This window comes from Cyanistes caeruleus, chromosome 11 (genome assembly GCF_971803275.1).
Source record: "Cyanistes caeruleus chromosome 11, bCyaCae1.hap1.1, whole genome shotgun sequence".
NCBI classification, from domain to species: domain Eukaryota; kingdom Metazoa; phylum Chordata; class Aves; order Passeriformes; family Paridae; genus Cyanistes; species Cyanistes caeruleus.
In genome coordinates, this window is record NC_141711.1 from 5,015,344 (window position 1) to 5,031,961 (window position 16,618).

The following is a 16,618-nucleotide window of genomic DNA, read 5'->3' on the forward strand; positions in this document are numbered from 1 at the left end:
CTAGTGAGCATAATATCTGCATTTCAAAGTACTCTTTGGAAATCTTAATTCGTTTTGACAGCAACCCAGTGCTAGAAATGGGGCTGTCTCTGCTGCCTGGATGGGAAAACTGAGGCCAAGAGATGGGAAGAAATTATGAGCACAGGACAGCACTAGGCCAGGGAAAGCTGTGAACTCCTGTCTGCTGTGGCTCAGCAGCTCAGTAAAAGCACCCACAGCTGGTAAACTGCTCCATCCACACATATCAGGGGGCTGTTGATCCTACATAATCCCTGTCTGATATCCTGACCAGCCTACTTTCAACAAACTGTATCCCAGACAGCAAGATGAGACCTTTCCTCCTGCTAATTTGTGTCTCCTGTCCTGTAAATCTTTCCATTTCCCATCGGCACATCCAGTTCCCTCCCTTTTACCCACATCTACTTCTTACATTTCTTTATGCAACCTTGCAGCTCCTTCCTGCTTCTGCCTTTTCTCTCTCCCCTTTCCTAGGCTCAGCTAGAGGTCTGGAGGGGTGTTAAGTGTCAGGAACAGTAGGCAAGAAGGTGACAGCTCCCCAGGTAAGGAATGAGATGGAGAGATGTGGTCTCATGCTGTGGGCTTGTTCCCTCCTATTTTGACTATATTGCAACTCCTGCTGATTAAAAGAGCGTAGCTGTGTTATGCTAGCATGGGATGAGGGAGAGCCAAGGCTGGAGATTTGGACCCTTTCTTTCAGGCTAAGTGAATTTATCCAGGATGTGAGAGTCTGCTTCTGGATTATTAATTTACTATGAATGGTGGTGTGGAAGCTGCTGAGATTTTTGCTGTTTTTCACACGTGCACCAGAGAACTTGCACAAAGACAACTCGAAAGGCAATTTGCAGTTCCACAACAGTAGCCAACGAGTGTTCTCCTGTGATAAAAGTAGCCTGCTCTGTTCCACAAGGCATTTTTACAGTGGTTTTCCAATTTAAGGAATGTTTGTCCAGGAGGATGACAATTTGAATCGCAACAGGATTTAGGTAATAGAGCTGAGATCAACCTACTGTTGCACTGAGCCCTGTGGTTACCTACGGTGAGACACTGCCCTCTCTCACAGAAATGAGACTCGATTCTACACATATTTAAGTGCCTGACAGCCGCCGAAGCATTTATTTGGACGTCCCTGTTTAGGTGAGCAGCAGAGATGAGAGTCTGAGGGTGTTGAAGTGGGGGATAAAGGTTCTGCAGAGAGTCAGTGGCGGAGCAGGAAGGAGACTCCGATTCCCAGCGGCTGCTGGAAAGGCAAAGTGACCCCGACTTTGTAGCCAGGGAAACACGGGGTTTCATTTTGAACATTTAATCCAGATTCGCGCAGATGATGGTTTATTGATGACCCGCAGGACTGTGGACGTGCGGTAAGAGGCGTGGGGAGGTTGCGGCCCCGCTCCCTTCTCAAGTTGCAGCTGTTTCCGAAAGATGCTGCGAACTCCGGGCCGGCTGCGAGCCAGCAAACATCTCCCGTGTGTTCCCTGGGCTGGGCAGCGGCCACTCGCATTCTGAAATAAGGTCAGGACTCCGTCAGGCGCTGAAGAGCCCGGGCTGAGCCGAGGCTCTGTCTCCGGAAGGCAGCGCGATCTTCCCCGGCAGCAGCATCCCTGCGCGGAGGAGGGATGGAGGGAGGGATGGAGGGATGGAGGGATGGAGGGATGGAGGGATGGAGGGATGGAGGGATGGAGGGATGGAGGGATGGAGGGATGGAGGGAGGAGAGGGCAGCTCGCCCCAGCCCTGGGGTCAGGGACCGGGGGCAGCGAAGGGAGGATGCTCCGTTGGGGTGGGAGAGGCGCCGGAGCCGTAACACCATGCTTCCTCCCCAGGCTCTGAGGAGGAGGAGGAGGAGTGGGAGGGGAGTTCCAAAGCCACTTTGGGCGCTGCGCCGCTACGTGCGGGAGTCTGTGCGGAGCATCCTCCTCGCAGCCTGAACGCCGGCTGCTCTCCCCGCTCCCCCGTGGCTGATTCCCCCTTCCCCGGGGTGATTCCCCCCTCCCCGGGGTGATTCCCCCCTCCCCGGGGTGATTCCCCCTTCCCCGCACGCTGCTCCTGCCTCCGCAGCCGCTCCCGGGGAGACACCGCCGCCAGGTGAGCGGGGCCGGGCAGCGGAGCTGGGGCACGGCGGGCTGGGCTGGGCTGGGCTGGGCAGAGCCGGGGGTCCCCTCCGGCTGCCCGGGCTGGAGCTGAGGGACCCCTCGGGCAGGTGCCAGGCCGGGCTGGAGCCGGGGATCCCCCCGATTGCCGGGGCCCGGGCGGGGGGGAGTGATGCGCGCCGGGGGGAGGCAGCTGGGAGAGAAGCATCGCTTCAGCTGCGATGTAACTTGTGTTTGGGAGAGCAGTCACCGAGAGTGCGGTGCTAACAGTGATTTATCTGCTCGCCAAGAGGCCCCGGGGACAGCGCTGCTGGCGCTCCCCAGACCGGGCTCAGCGAGCCCTGGGGCTGGGCAGGCTCCGGGAGAGCGGCTGTGTGTCCGTCCGGAGCGCTCCGGCTACTGCTCCTGGACTTCAATCTGTCTCTGCACTGGGCCGTGTGCATTTATTCATTTATTCATTTACTGCCCCCGTTACTCCAGTGATGAGGATGCCGCTAGCAAAGGGTCAGGCTTGCTCTTTAAATGTCACTCTTTTTTTTCCCATCTTTTTCTTTTAAAAAGTGTTTATAATTTCAGCTACCGATTTAATAGCTCCTGAAATACTTTCATTTCCCAGAGCAGTTGGTTTCCCACCACCGGCACTTTCACCTTTTTGAGTGGGAGGATTTACTTTCTTTAAAACAGAGCTCTAACAATACCCACTCCTTTCGGCGGGGCACGTGTCATCTCCCGACCCCAACAACTTCACTTTGACAAAAAAAAAGCTGGAAATAATTACTTAAGAGATGCGACTTTGTCTGTTTCAACAAGTTGCTTTGTTCTCTGCCCGAGTAATTTCCTCCAAGGCGCGTGGTCATTGTGGTTAGCAGAGGATGGGGAGATTGGGGTGATGTTAAACCTGCAGTCACCGGGGATTAATGCACGGCCATGACATCACCGACAGCCAATGGAGACATGGGTTTGGACACGTCCTGACCCAAACTCTCTTCCAAAGTGGCCATCCTGCCGTGCTCCAGGGGAATAAGGGCAGGTGGTGCTTTCCTAGAGCGGTGTCACCGTGCTCCTCAGCCTCGTGCCCTCCTCTGAGATAGCCAACAGTTCACCAGATGTGTGTGGTTTGTCTGGCTGTTAAAGGTTTCACTTCTGGGAAAGGGATTATTGAAAATGGGTATTATCAGTGTCCAGGCACAGAGAGAGCTGGTGTGTCTGAGCCGGCTGCTGGCAGAGTGTAACCAGCCAAGAGTTCCCAGCCCTTGTGGCAGGAGAACTGCCTGAGCAGTGTGTTTGAGCACACAGTGCTTTCACCTGAAGTAAATTGCTTTCCTTTGCCTGGTTGCTCGGAGAAGAGCTGCTCCCCTGGAGGTGGGCACAGACTCTGTGCCAGGGGAGTCAGGAGGGGCACCCAGGGGAAAGAGCCTTGCCCTGCTGTGCCAGTGGCTCCTGCTCTGCTCTCACCCTCACCTTGGTGCCTCCGTGCCCTTGGCCTCAGTTCCTGTCACTCTGCCCTAGGGTTACTCAAAAACTCGGGGTAGCTTTTGGAGAATCACAGCAGATGTTGCCTGGCATGGTGTGGCTCCTGAAATGTTCATTTCAGAGTTCAGGCTGCCTCTTCTGTCTAATGTTCCCTTAACCTTCATCATTTGCTGCAGACTCATCCAATTCCCCTGCAGGTCAGGCAGGGGCTTCCCCACGGGCTGTGCGTGACCCTTTTTCTCACTATCACAAATATTTTCACTTAAATCACTTACATTTCTGTTTGCTAGGGTTCTCAATGATAAAACATAAGTTTTTGGGTCCAGACTTCACCCCTGAAGTCTTTCAGTATTTTTGGTTGTGATTTGTATGTAGGTACACACACACAGAGTCCCTTATCAGTGCCATTGCATCGATAGCCCTTTGCATTGAGGGACCCACACAGAATATTAGCAATATGACTGACATGCCTCAGAGCTCTGTGTAAGATCCTTATGCCTTCATTGCCAATAAGACGTGACAGGATACATCTAATGAATTACCTTTAAATTAGAAAGCAGTAAACAAGCCATTATTGGATTAGAGGAATATTAAAATTAGAAGAACGTAACCATCTTTTGATATCCTGTGGCACATTTTTACCAGCTAGGAAATGACATGGGGAGATGCAGAGAGAGAGAGAGGGTCTCTAGAGAACTGTAATGATTTTCATCTGTGTGAAATAGATTTTTTTTTAAAATGCTATTACTTAGTGTCTTACGTTTAGATGATGCTGTAGCAGATTTCTTCTTTTCTTTTTCCCTTCTAGTTTTATATTGATGTTTGATATATTTGTCTGAGTGAGTTCAGTGCTTGTGGAAGGTACAGGCTTGACGTGTTCTGATAGCTAAAATCTACCAATTATTGAAGAAAAACACAGGCAAAAGGAAACAAGAGTCTTGGTGATGAATTTTAGTCTAATACTGAAGAGCTTTCTGCCTTTCCAGGGTGCAGAGATTGTCTGCATTCATGCCACTTTTTCCTCAGCTATTTAGAAGGCTGCTCCAGCTCTGGTGATTGTGGAATATTATTTAAATTATATAAAAAACAAAATTCACCTTGACTTCCCTGTGTTTTATATAAATTGTTAAGAGCCCAGCAGTTCTCCTGGTCACACAGCTCAGGTGCAGATGTTGCCTCTGGATTGGATCTGAATTGGCAACTGGTTGGTGGTACTTGGGAGCAGCCCCTGATCTCCCCACGCCAATCTTTTATTAATTGGAGGCCAGCACCTGCTGTCCTCTCAGGCAAAGCTTCCCAATTAAGGACTGGGCTGAGAGTGAAAAGGGCAGAATTTGACCAGTCCTCTTCCAGTGTTAGGAAAAATTTGTACATGGAGAAGTAAATAGATTAGTTGATTGAAAACAATTAATTTTCAGTCTTGTGTAAAATAAATTTTTGAAATTATCAGAATTCCACCTCTCTTGGTTGACCATTGAAAAAACAAGCTCTTAGTCTAGAACTGAACTTGAATTTGTGAGTGCAAAAAATTGTTTTCTTTGGATTACCAATATTTTGTAACTCTCTAAGACCAATCTTTTATTCTTTTAAACTCACTATCAAAATGAATATGGAGCAGCAAGATACCTTTGAGTCCCAAGCCTCATTCCAGCCTCTGGAGGAAAATCTTGAGCATAATGTTTTGTCCTGGGTTTTGGAAGCACACTCAGAATAAAGATCTCCACTATACAAATACTTTCCTTCCGAGGTATTGGATTTTCCTTGTCTCTCTCTCTCAGAGTTTATGGCCCTGGGACTCCTTTTCTCAAGGTCTAGTAGAACTCCTTCAGCATCTCTTTTTCCCCTTTGAAAATGTGATAACCATCGGGCAGGCGGCTGCTTTGAAGCCGGTGCCAGCCCTGCAGATCAGGAGATCACAGCTGACTCTCACCTGGGGTCAGGCAGCTCGAGCAGAGCTGCTTTGCAGTGCCAGAGCATCCTGAGCACCGCAAGGACGGGGATTTCTGTCGGGCTGGGGCACCCAAGCCTCTTTGCTATTCTGAAGAGGCTTGTAAGGAGGAACAAAGGACTGCGGATTTCACCCATTTTGCTCTGTTTTATATTTTCCAGCAGTTATTTTGGAGAGGCTGTGAGCTGAAAGACTGATTTTCTCAGGCTTGGTGCAGCTATGCCAGAGTAAAGCTCAAATGAGGGAAAGCAGCACTGGGTATCTCTGTGACTCCAAAGGTGACCCGTTGTTTTTATTCCCCTTTCTGTTGTGTTTCAATTTCAGTTACACTTTACAGGGAATATCTGTGAATAAAAACTCTTGTGGGGTCAGGCCTTTCTCCTAGAAGGATATTTCCCTCTGCACACCACCAGTACAAGTTTTCCCTCTCCTTCCACAGCAGCTGTGCTATGTGTGCTGTGAGGTATAACAAGGATAAATACATTAAGTGGCAGCAATCCCACCCTTAGTGTTACAGGATGGTAAAAGATGGTTAAAGAACTTACTCCCCAGCCCTCAGTGCAGAGCTCTTGCCCCTCTTTTGTTCTCCAGCCTCTTGCCAAGCATGACTCAGTCATGGGCTACATCCCTTTCAGCTGAAGAACATGGAATCAGAGTGAACTTTCTAGTTCTGGAACCAACAAACCTTTTCCTTATGGAGGAGAGAGCAGAACTCGGTGCTTTAGCTCTCAGAGCATCTGCAGGTTTTTTTCTCCTGAGCCTGCAAGAGGCTAACTGCTAAAGCAGAATCATTTGAGTAATGCCTAGACATGGATAAACCAATTAAGAGGAGTTCTTTTAGCTTTTTAAAACAAATTGCAAATTTCAGGTTTGTATTTGCATAATTCAGGTTATTAATTCATGTGTTTGCATTTCCTAAACTGTGTGCCAAATTCCCATTTGGCACAAGTTTCTGAGTGTTGATCTCAGTGTAAAGGGGAAAAGGTGGAAATTGAGTTGTAGGTAGCACCAAGTTGATTTTTCTTTTCAACAAAATTAAATGAACTGCTTTTTTTTTTCCTTTTCTATGTCAATTCATTCTCACCTTAAGTATTCAGTGAGAACCCAGAAATTCTTAATTGATAGGGTACCCAGCCTCTCCTTTGTGCATCTCTGGGATTTATATATATTGTAAGTTAATAAAGCTTCCAGCATCCGTTCTGTGCATGTGTAATTGAGGAGTGACTGCACCTCCATGTCCTTTGCTGTGTTATGTGGATTCCAGGGGTGAGCACGATGGTATTTTATGCTGTCGAACACAAGCAGCAACATCCCTGCATGAGTGAATCTGTTTGAAGGACCAGGTTGTGGCTGCTTTAGTCTGGAGAGCAGTTACCCTCGGATTTTCTCGCTGCTTCCATTATTCACTGAGAGTTATGTGTGTTTATGATAGTCTGATCAGCAAACACAAGTGTGTTGCAGATGCAGATATATTGGGAAGTACAGCGGTTTACATTAATGGGAAGGATTTATCTTGTTGCAGTGTTGAATTTATGATGCCAAGCTGTGATATTTCCCTGTTTCAAAAATGTTATATTGCAGCAAGCTGATATCAGGGTGATAAAATAAATGTTTCTTTTTTAATTCAAGCCACTGTAAGATGCTAATAATGTTGGAGACAGGAAGAGAAATGCCATGTTTCAGAATTTAATGTAATGCATCCATATTACAATTTCCTGGCAAAATTAACTTAGCTTGGACTCCTAAATGAAACTTCTTGGTATGTTTAAACTATTGAACAGGTGTGGTTGAGTTCTTTAATGGAACTATGGTTCTATGACACAAATAAGGGGATGAATGTTACCTGCTTAAATTAGTCTTTGGGACTCTGTTACCTATAATTCACAAGAGCTTGTAGTGACAGAAAAAGGGGGAATGGCTTAAAACTGAATGAGAACAGGTTTAGTTTGAATATTGAGAAGAAATTCTTCACAGTCAGGGTGCTGAGGCCCTGGCACAGGTTGCCCAGAGAAGCTGTGCCTGTTCCATCCCTGGAAGTGTTCAAGACCAGGCTGGATGGGGCTTGGAGCAACCTGGTGGAAGATGTTCCTGCCCATGCTGGGGTGGGGTTTGGCACTCTAAATTCCCTTTCAGACCATACCATTCCATGATTCTGGGATAATTCTGAAAAGGAAGCTCTGGTTGCAGGTGATGGTCTCTTCTCTGGACATTTGGGAAGCCCCTGTGCCTTGCTGGTTTCCTTCCAATTTCCTGGCAAATGCTCAGCAGGCAGGGTTCCTAGGGAGGAAGGAGGGCTCATCTCTTCCTCTTTGCTGTTATCTCCTCCTCTGGCCAGTGCCAGGCTGTGGCAATGCCAGGGCTGTTTTATCCTATTATTTTATTATTTATTATACCCACTTGCTTTATTCCTAGAAAAAGTAAGAGAGTGTGAAGGAAACCTTCACAGTCTTAATGACAGAAGGTGTTGTGGCTGCCCTGCTCTGGGACACTGCTTCCTCCCTGAGGAAAGCTGGGATGTGAGTGGAGCTGGCCCAGGGTGGATGCAGGCAGGTGTAAAACCTGATCCTGGCTGGCTGGAGGGCTCGTGTTGGCTGTGCCACTGCCTGTTTAGTGGCTCTGAAGCACCATGGTTAGAAGTCAAGTGCTATGAAAATTTCCCCAAACACAGATCTACAGCAGTGAGTGGATCTGCACATAAAACAGGCCATTGAGTCTCAAAAAGGAGTAGTTACTTTGTGGAACACAGAGAGATTGTCATGAGTGTGTATTCCTGTTGTACAATTCAGTCAAACTGCCTCTGAACCTCTGAGCTCAATCTCCATCGTTTGGGAGCACATCACAGGGTAATTGAAATTGCAGTTAAATAACTGCAAAGTGCTACTGGAGTAAGAGTTTAACTGTGGAAATACCTGCCAGTTATGTGCTGTATGGGCTTAACTGGGGCTGAAGGAGGAAAAAAGCGAAATAATTATTTTAGTACTGAGCTATCCCTGCATTTTTTGTGTGCTGATAAAACGATGAATTCTGCTTTTGTTTAATACTAGATCAGTTTCTGTTCAGGGGCCACTGAAAGAACAAAACTTTGTTAGAGCAAATACCTTTTAAAAACCTGTGCTAATTGTCTTAATTTGAGAGAGTAGCAAGCAAAATTTTCTGCACCAAATTGTCATGGAAAGATGGATGTGAGGTGATGTGGGACAACTTCTGACAGAATGAGTGTAACCTTCCACCTGAAAAATGACACTTGGTTAAATGTTAGAAATTAATTGGTATATTGAGCTTATCCACACACTTAAGAGCATTTCCCTCCAGAACATTTCCTCCTTGCAGTGTTTCTAACACGTTTTTGTGACATATATTTCAGTTTAACAATAGAAGAATAGTCACAGAAGCTGTAAACATTGATAATGATTACTGTTTATAACTCTGAAAAAGGGGAAGTCACTTAAAATACAATTAGTGCAGCCACTTTAAATACAATTACTCACCCTCCAGTGTGTATCAGTCACCTGTGAAATGCTACAGAGAGGTTTCCTCACTGGTTGCACCCAGATTGAGATAGGTGGTGCTTTTGGGTGGATGAACAGGGAACTGCTGCTTCCCAGTGTCTTTGCAGACACTCTAGGAATGAAAAGGAAAACAGATAATTCAAGCAAAACTCTTGGTTTTTGCATGTGTTAAACATCCTTTTTCTTGAACATGTTCTTCAGCAATGGATAAACTATCACTGCTAAATCTTGCTTGGAAATGTAGAGGAGACAGTCAGCTCTTCACAATTAGCATATTTGGAATATACAGAATTGTATTATGGCTAAAGATCTGATCTACTTTCCTTGTTTTCCTCATGTAAGAGGAAAAATAAAGCCTGAATAAAGCCAAATTAGTCTTATTTTAAATGTTGGGTTTTTTTTTACCTATAGAAGAAACATCTTCTGTTACAGTTAATGAGCACCGTTGTCTTTTGTTTAAAGTCTTTGTTACAGAGGCTTAGAGCAAAAGGGCTTTAATAATAAAAAGGCCTTCTTCTCTGGAATGTCTGTCTAATAATAGCCTGTATGATTTAAAAATAATGCTGTAAAATAATTGGCTTTCAAACGAATAATTTTGTATAACTAATTGGAGGGCAAGTGGAAAATCTGCATCCTCCAAATAAATGTATTGTGTCTCTTTAAATACCCAAACAATTTTCCCTCTTATTTTTCCACCCTCAAGACAAAAATAATATCAAATCTCATTCAGGTTGTACTTAAATATGACCAAACTGATAATTACATTATTACAGAGAAGGGCAGGATAGCTGGAGGATATGTACAAGGTGCATTAGTACTGCAAATAGAAGCTGATTTACTTATTGATAGTGGAGACACGTTTTAGTCACTTTATAGAATTAACAATTGATCAGCTTGTTAGGTTCTAGTTCTTCATAAGCAGAGCATGTTTATTCATTATTGTCATTACATGGCACAGGCAGCCGAGGTCATGATTAGCAAGGCAAAAATCTAAAAATATTTAAACTTCATTAAATATAACTTCCTCAATGGGCAGTTTCTGAGCAATGCACCTATTCTCACTTCTCTGACATAAATATAACTTATACCTGCCTGGCTAATTTGCATTTCATTAACATATTTCAGAACCAGCAGATCTATTTGTTTTGCCAAATACCAGAGATTCAGGCTTGTAAAATTGTAATAAGATGGGCAACATAAAAGCATCGCTTTCAAATTGCCTTGGTCACTGTAAATATCCCCCAATCTGCAGCACTGGAGCTGAGAAACGAAACACACTGCTGGAGGAGAATGGGAAGATGTTATTCCAATAAATATATCCATGATTGTTTGTTACTAAGGGTAAGTTATGTTTTGTAAATCAGCATTGACTTAGGCTTGAACAAACCCGATAGCAAAAATTCCCAGAGAGGCTTCTCCTGCTATATATGACTAATATATTAAAGAAGATAAATAGTCATTTTTAAAACTTATTACACAATGGGATTGAACACAAGAGGAAACCATTTCACAAATCTGAAACTTAAGGTCACCTTGAGAAGAAAAGGACACTCTAGATGAGTAGAAAAAGTCTCTTTCCTCCAGAAACCCAGATTCAAAGTTTACTCTTTCCACAGTGTCTTTTATAAAGCTTTAGAATCCCAAGTGTAAAACCAGAGTCTGTTTTGATGTGCAAATATTTCAAAACTGTGTAGTGGATAGGCACTTAGACACTAGCATCTAACCAGTGCTACAGATGAGCTTCCAGTCTCAGTAATAAATAAAATGCAGAATAATAATTAATGAGTAATAAAATCCAGAATATAAAGCTTTTTTTGCTAGGTGTTTTTTTTTTGTTTGTTTGTTGTTTTTTTTTTTTTTAATAATATAATCCAGAATTAGGGCTGGACTTTCTTTAAAGTTTAAATGTTTAAAAACCATTTAATTAGACTGTTTTAATAATTTTCTACCTTTTCCTTTTTTATTTATAAGCATTTAAAAAAAAAGTCATGATGTTTATTTTAGTCATACTGAACACTATTAAGCTTTTGGTTCATAATTCAGACTTTTAGAGGTATGAAAATGTGCTCGATAGCATTTTCTTAGGGCTTGCTAATAAAGTTAATGAATTTTTTTTTCTATTAGTCAGTTCTAGCATAGATAATACTGCTCCCTTGTTTGAGCTGTAGCAAATCAGGACAGCATTGATTTTCTTTAAGAGATGAATAATGAAAGACCTACATTCTTAAATATGTAGATAAAGATAAGTAACTTAATTAAAAAATTATCAGTGGAAGGTAGTAAGATGAATTAGCTGTTTTAATTTGTTGTATATGTCAATAAGCTGTACCATAACGTGGAGTTTTACATAAAATCCATTTATGATATCTTTTTCTTCAGTTTTCAGTGTAATTTCATAGTGTCTTCAGCTGCTAATCCTTTTGGAAATCTCTCATGTCTTGGGAATGTTAAATTCTTGGAGCTAACTTCAGCTGGGTAGGTGTTGACTCTGCAGATGTTTAATGTCCAGAGTGCTGCAGCCTGATGGAAATAGCTCTGCCCTGATCAATAATGATGTTTACAGGCTCTCTCCTCGGCGGTGAAGTCAGGTTACGGAGCCCGATTGTTTTTCCAGTGACTGGCAAATTCTGCTGTTTGATCACATGTGCTATGAATATCCCAGCTGGCGAAATTCCAGGCTAAATTGCTTGCTATTTTTTGACTAGCTTTACAAATTATACATGATGAAAAAAGGGAACGTCTCGGGGCCTCCGCCTTTCATCCGACAGAGGAGGCATCACCAGGGTACACAGGGTAGAGGAGGAGCTGGGAGGAGGAGCTGCTCTATTAAGAAGTGGTAGCTGATGTTATTAAAGGAGGAGACAAACAGCCTGGTGCTGGAAGGGCTCCTCTGTGTCTCACACTCAGGGCTTTTTCTTTTTTTCAGTCTCATATTAATGGAGCAGGCACCCACACATGTCCCACAGGTGGATTCTCTGCTGGGAATAATGATGTGGATGGCATTGCACCTGGAATATGACTTTCACAGTCCTCATGCTTCCATTCTAAGGGACTCACGAGTGCTGCTGGTTTTCAAGCTTGAATCTCAAATCTCAGTGCAGCTACAAATGCATCATTTGACAAGCACGGCTGAGCTGCTGCCTCAGCCCTTGGGTCACTGCCTTTCTGTGGCAAACACATTGTCCAATGGCTGGGGTTCAGTTATTCCTGTCTTTTTTAGACATCTCTGTTTGGTTTCTGGGGCAGGACAGGGATGCTTCACAAAGATCTGCAGATTTTGCCTTCTCAGATTTTGCCTGAGTCACTCAGGGCTGTCCTGTGTGAAGTGACTCAGCTGGGTCACGCTGAGGAAAGAGGAGCAGGTTGAAGGTGGGCCATGCCTATGAGGGGAAGGGTTTGGGGAGGCTTTCTAAGATATTTCTAAAGCATTGCTTGGCAGACAAGACATGATTTGAGCAGGATGTCTCCATAAAGCTCCCACAGGATGGTTTGACAGTGAAGTGTGATTTGGGCAGCAAATTTTACTTTTTCTGCTCCACCCAGCAATGCCCAAACTGCAAAGTGCTGGGTGCTCTGGTGCTTCAGGCTTTACTTTGTGTTAGCTTGTTTTATTAATTCAATCTTACCTCAGCTCTTGGTTAAACATAGTATTTGTGTCTCTAAGATGAGTAACAAACAGTGTGCCACACTGGGGGTGTTGCTCCTGTAGGAGTAAAGGATGGAAGTCAGTGTTTCTTGTCCAGAATGAGACTTTCAGAATCAAAGATGCAAATAAGAGCCAAGGAAAATTAATTGTCTGTATTTTTATGACATGGTGCTTGGCAGATCCTTTTTAGAGAGTTTTTTTTTTTTAAATCCTGTTCCTACTGCAAGATCACTGAAATTTACCCTCTCAGAGAATGTTCCCGGTCCTCTGTGCCAGGGGAGCAACCTCTGGATTTTGCCTTTTGCTCGTGGCTTTTCTCAACACTGTTCAACACACAGACAGAACCTGGCTGTGGTTCTGTGTTTTGGGACTTTCACCTCAGGAAATGAGTGGCCAGGGGTCTGTGCTAGGTGAGATCTCCAGGGGATCCCAGATAACCTCCAGGTATCTCCAGACTGTTGGAATGGAGCTTAATCTGGGTTTGAGCTCTGGATTCAGAGAGCTCTGCTGGCTTCTCCTGAGTGGAGAGGAGGAAACTTCAGGAAGCAATACTTTCCACTTAGGGTGACCGTCACAGGAACATTCCATTATTAAATTAGAAATTTTTCATATTCTTGAAGACTAAATGCTGAGACCTTCAGGTTAAAAAGGCAATAGATTATTTATGCTATGCTGCTGTTCTCAGGTGATAAATTGGATGGTGCTGTTGCAAGCAGTGAAATAATTAAGAATTCTGGTACAATTGAGAAGTCAAATTAGAAAGGATAAAATCATGGTTTAAGAAACCCACTGTCTTTGGCTGGAGAGAGAAAATAATTTAAAATGATAAACCATATCCTCCACTGGCCATTTATTCTGGTTTATGCAGCAATATCAGTGTTCCAAGTGGGTTCTTCTGTCTTTCTGACACACAGCTGCTGCAAGACACTTTATACTCACAAGTACTCCTCAAAATCATAATAAATAAATATCCAAGTAGCTATTCTATTTGCCCAAAGCCATCAGCCTAGAAAAAGAAAAAGGACCAGGAAGGTAAAATAAGGGTCGTTGCACTCTCTGGAAAATGTCCTTTGGATTTGGCTCATCAAACAATTTCTGTGAGCAGAGAAGTGAATTTTTCCCTTTGTCTGTCAGCTTTAAGGGAGGATAGAGGTGGACAGGACTTCATCTGTGGTTTAAAAATGAGACATTAGACTAAATTTGCAGTACATAACATGTGGGGTTTCCCTAGTGCAAGGCACAGCTCTAAATTAAAGATGTGTGTCTTCATTTTTGGATGTGGTGGTACCCTCTGGTGAGTGAAGGTTTGGCTGCCTGCAGCCTCTCTTGCTAATCTCAGCCTAAACATTTGTCTTTTGCAAGGAGGGGTTTCAGTTGGTGAGGGGAAAATATGAATCTAGCAAGCAATTTTTCCCATATTCTCTTTAAATTAGTGTTGCCATTCCTCATCTAATTAGTGACTGGTATTAAAGCAGAAAACTTAAATTCCTGCTCTGGTCCTGAGATGTAGCACATTTTTAATGAAAGCAGTTTTTAATGTAAACCAATCCTGTGAATGTCTTTGCTGTCTTGCCTCTTGCCAGGCCATGGGAATTCTGTGTGCAATAACCCTGGAATTTGAGCCAATGGTGCAACCATTCCATGGTCCCCTTTAGGAAAACATCTCACAGTGCAGGAAACTCAGGTGGGAACAGTTAAACTGAGAGAGTTCCACTTTTGTGTTCCAGTCCATCAATCTTTAAAGAGACACCAGTAGGTCAAAAGGTACAACACTGATCGATGGACAAGAAGAATCCCTTTTTAAAGTCATCACAATTCATCTCCAATGGGCAATAGAGAAAATAAAATAAAAAGATACAGTCACTGTGGGCCTGGTGGGGGAGAACTTAATCAGCTGAGCACTCACACACTCTTTAGAGAGCTGTGCCTTAGAGTCCATAAGGGATTTGCAGTCCATTACTTTTTTTGGAGGGCAGGTTCCTGCAATGTGACAGTGACAAAATCTGTCTGTCCCCCAGTCTCTTACCAAAGGCTCCTTGATGTGAAACCATCTCAGGAACAGCCAGGACATTGCCTGGCCATCACCTGAAAGGCAAATACCTGCTGGGCAGGACAGCAGCAGCTGTCTCAGGACCCTGCAAAGTGCTCATGGTTGATTTTATTTGAGTGACATTCAAGTTACAAGCAGTAACTCTGTGTGGCAGTAGTAAATGAGGCACATTGAGGGGATATTTTCATGGTATTTTTGGTAGGGAAAGCTTCTGGAAAGTTGTACATGAGCTAAAATGACTATTCAGCTGCCCATCTGAAGTCACAAAAGGTGATATCTGAGATGTTTCATACCTGTTGCTAATTCCAATATAATTGAAATTCGGAGGTTGCTCTCTTTATTGTAGTTAAGTTTGAGTACTGTTTCCCCCAGGACAGAAATTCACAGACTATTTACTCAAGAATGGAAAAAATGTGTGCTGTGGGAATCTGAAAGCCAGGGTTCTGTGAACAGTCAGAAATCAGAGAAATGGAGGATTCGTGCAATCCATTTCCTTAAACAGGAAATTCAGCAAATTGTTCAGCAGCAATATCTGAGTGTCTGCCCAAGGTGACTGAATTACTGCTTTTTATTCAGGTGCCAATATCCATAACCTTGTACAAACTCAGGAAGCACAATCCCACTTCTGGCAAACCATATCTCATTGATAAAAGAGAGAACTTAATGTGCCACCATGTTAACTTTTTTTATTCCTGTGAATCTTTGAATCTTGAGGTGTTGGTTTTTTGGGTTTTTTTTTTCCTCATAAAATCTCAATTTCCTGGATGAAAATAATTGGAGAAGGTTTTTCTTTTCTGTTCTCTAATTATTTTTAAGAGAGTTAATAGCTCTCTAGCAGTGATGAGAAGCTGATTAAAAGCTGATTGTTGTCTACTCTGAAAATAAACAATCAACGATTTGTTACTTTCAACAGATCTCACATCTTTAAGGCAATAATAATTGCCTTCAAGAGAGGCAGGGGAAGTGGGGGAAATCTCATACTTCATTTCCAACCCTGAGCATTTCAAAGCATAATCAAAATTATACCACTTGCTCTTCCCATCATGCACATGGTTACAAGATCAAGGAGAGGCTTTTGCATGAATGAAGAGCAGGAGAAGGAAACTCCATCGTAGGCAGATTGGGAACTGACAGCCTGAAGTTCAGGTTTCTCTGAGCTTTGTGAGAATGAAAATGATAATTATTAAAAAAAAAGAGAGACAAAAAAAAAACCAACCCATATAAAAAAGGAAGTTTCTAGCCCTAGGCAAGAAGAGAATGTGATGTTACTCATTCAAAGCCTGGCTGGGGTCATCCATCAGCCAGGGTCACTGGCTGAGCCTCCTGCATGGGAAATTGTTCCCTCAGCTGTGAGAGGTGCTGGAAGGAGGCTCCTCTGACCATTCAGGTACTTGAGAAGGAAAGACAAATGTTAACACCTCTCTTGCTGTTTCTGAGGAGCAGTTGCCTGCTTTTTGTGGCTGCTGCTCTCCTGTCCTGGCAGCCACAGGAAGGTGTCTGGGACCTTTAGAGGTTTGCTCCTTTTCCACTGCAACTGTACCCAGAGCTCTGTGTGGCTTCCTTGAGCCTGTGAAGGGATGAAAACAGCATCCAGCAGGTGACTGACCTGCCACAGGAGACCTTTAGCATGACTCATCAATAGGTACCTCAGGGACATCTCTTCCCCTGCCTCCCAGCCCTTTTTTTGGGGATTCACACATGGGCTGCTGCCAAGCAGGAGAACTTCCCAGAGGAGGCAGAGAGGAGAGTGGCTGTGAAAGCAAGAGACACAGAGGGCTGAGATTCACAGCGAAGGAGGCATGGAGGATTGGGCAGGAAGAGGAAAGGATGGAGGAAATTCCTTCTGGAAATGAGCAGCAAAATCTGTGGGACTTCAGAAATTTCCT

At 43.9% G+C, this 16,618-nt stretch overlaps 1 protein-coding gene across 4 annotated transcripts in view; it reads left to right on the forward strand.

Annotated features, from left to right (window-relative positions):
* TAFA4 (TAFA chemokine like family member 4) overlaps positions 1–16,618 on the forward strand; it is an 85,355-nt gene that overhangs the window by 15,190 nt on the left and 53,547 nt on the right. The window contains exons 1-3 of one of the 4 annotated variants that reach the window (XM_086845800.1): positions 998–1,155; positions 1,365–1,530; positions 1,840–2,101. The exons of 2 other annotated variants lie outside the window; for them this stretch is intronic. The gene's annotated coding sequence lies outside the window, so the exon portion shown is untranslated. Of the gene's footprint in view, positions 1–997; positions 1,156–1,364; positions 1,531–1,839; positions 2,102–16,618 lie in introns of those variants that run through there. One more of the 4 variants, XM_023935158.2, reaches the window with a different exon arrangement.